Below are 2,438 nucleotides of genomic sequence, written 5' to 3'. Positions count from 1 at the left end.
TTATCTCATTTGATCCTCATAAAAAAGTCCTGGGAGGTAGGTGCTATTATTACTCCAATTTTACAGAAGAGGAAACTGATGCAAATGGAGGTTAAGTGTCTTGGGTATTGTCCCACAGTTAATAAATGTCTGAGGACAGATCTGAACTCATTTCCTTGACTCCAGCCCAGTGTTTTATCCATTCCACCACCCAGCTGCCCCATTATAAATATTATTTTATGTCAATGCGATAAAAATTCTCTGACACCTTTATAATTATTCATATAATTTCCATGCCATCTTGCTACAGACTACTAGTAGCAGCTAGTGGTACAGTGGATAAAGTGACTCACTTTTCCTAAATTTAAAATGGGGGGTAATAATAGCAACAACCCCAAATGAGATAATATTTTTTTATAAAAGAATTCTTTTTTATGAAAACTACAAACTGTAGGAAAAAATAAACTATTTCTAAAGCCTTTTTCAAGCTCACAGATTTCCATTTTCTAGGACCTGGTGGCACCCATCTTAGTTATTGAGGAGTTGAGACTTCCTTGGGTGTCTGCTGCCCGCAATTCTAAAGAAACCAAGTCACCCAGCTACACAGCCACACTAAGGTGGGCATGAATGTCCATAGTTCTTCTCTCTCCACTCCTTTTAGTCTCCAGTTCTGCTCATTACTAGACCTGCTGCTGCTCGTGAGCCAAAGGCCAGGAAGTTGCCATCTCCAACGGCTCCAGTATCAGTGACGTGTAGTAAACCAGAAAGTTGTTCAAGCTACCTCCTCCCCATTCCTAGGCAAGAAAGTCCAGAGCCCTTGCCTGCGGCTGCTTCCAGAGAGAGAGAAAGGAAAGTTTCAAGTAGGAGGAAAGAAGAGCAGTACCCATTCTCACTTGGTTTTAAAGAAAAACTTTTTCTGGAGGAAATTAAATCAATCAGGAATCTGTTTGTACCTCCCTTTAGCAGACACTGCATTAGACACCATGAGAAGAATACTCAGTAAGTCTTCATTAGCTGCCTACTCCCCTAAGACTCTATTCAAGGTCTCTATGTACCATGAACCACTCTTCCTGTCCCTCCAGGAGACAAAACCAGGAAATGTAGAATAGAACACCAAGATGTCACTAGGTGTTGGTAAGTTGGTCACAGCATCTGTCTCAGGGTCACTGCTGGAGGACTTATCCTTGGGAGTTGATGACATCTGAAATCCATGGTCTAGTGATCCCCACCACAGGCCTGGATGAAGAAAAGCTTAGGTTTCCCTCCCAAGCTGGGGCATTGGGAACCACTGAAGATGTTTACAATTCTCTCAACTGAAATGGAGGCTCTGTCTGTGCCATATATGGCTCCAGGAAACTGGATATGACTGGCCTGACAGCCATGAGACAGAATGACCACCACGCAGCAGTCCTGGGTCCTGTGGTCCCTCTCTGTCAATTGCTGCAAAGCTACTCACATTGCCTTCCCGCTCAGATTCCACTCAACCTCCACAGCAAAGTGTAGCGCACGGAAGCGTTTCTGAATCTTTTCACAGTCAGCGTTGGAGCCTGTTAGAACAGAAAGGCCTGAGGAAGCATGGAAGTCCACATTGTTGATGACGAGGCAGTAGCCGCCTGAGTCTGAGTTCAGAGTATATACCTGTCCAACTATACCAGGGTTTCTCCCATATCTGGTTTGTATAGGCGCCACAGCACCCTGTGCTACATCCAAGCATGATGCCCCTGGATCTTCTTTCTTGTTGGTTTGGGAGACTGGGAGCAGTGGTCTCACTGGAAGTTTCACATAAGTACTACTTGGTTTCCCAGATCTGACTATTTCAATTGGTTTGATGTCAATGGGATCCAATTGCTGGGTCGAATTACTTTCACGGAGGAGAGTTGCTAGAGCCTGCGGGCCAGTGTCGTCTAGGCAATAGATGAATGTGGGAAGGGCACGCCTCCCTCATGTCTGAAGATCTGTGATCAATTGCGTAGCCTAGTCTCTCCAAGTACCAGCCGTCTGGATGTCCTCGATCATGTTGCGAGTGAACAGCTCCCGGGACAGCATCAGATCCCAGAGCGGCTCCCCCTGCAGCTCCCAGACCAGGCGCAGGAGACTTCTCTGGAGGAGCTCCCGCTGAACCTCCTCCATGGTCCGAGTCAGGGGTAGCCGGGCTGAGGGGATCAGTCTGCTGACCCCCGGGGCTAACCCGCCTGCTCAAATAAGATAATATTTATAAAAAAAACACTTAGCATCGTGTTAAGCACATAGTATTATAAGTATATTATGCTGCTAATGTCCTTCACAGGCTTTCATTGTTTTATCATTATATATCTGATAAGATTCCCATCAGAACTCTTTTTTAAAAAAAATGAGATATTTTAGAATTACAAAATATACTGGCCAACACCTTCTAGGGGTGAGGGTGGACCTCTGCTGAATGGGTCATTGGAAAACAACTTTAAAATATCTTATTCTAT

General features: G+C 44.9%; 1 pseudogene; it reads right to left on the bottom strand.

Moving 5' to 3' along the window:
* Positions 1-783: 783 nt before the first annotated feature.
* LOC140505376 (caspase-9 pseudogene) lies at positions 784-2,109 on the bottom strand (annotated as a pseudogene).
* Positions 2,110-2,438: the final 329 nt, after the last annotated feature.

The sequence above is a fragment of the Notamacropus eugenii genome, chromosome 5, assembly GCF_028372415.1.
Source record: "Notamacropus eugenii isolate mMacEug1 chromosome 5, mMacEug1.pri_v2, whole genome shotgun sequence".
Lineage (NCBI taxonomy): Eukaryota > Metazoa > Chordata > Mammalia > Diprotodontia > Macropodidae > Notamacropus > Notamacropus eugenii.
Note: the sequence above shows the minus strand (reverse complement) of the source record. Positions and strands in the feature narration are given on the sequence as shown.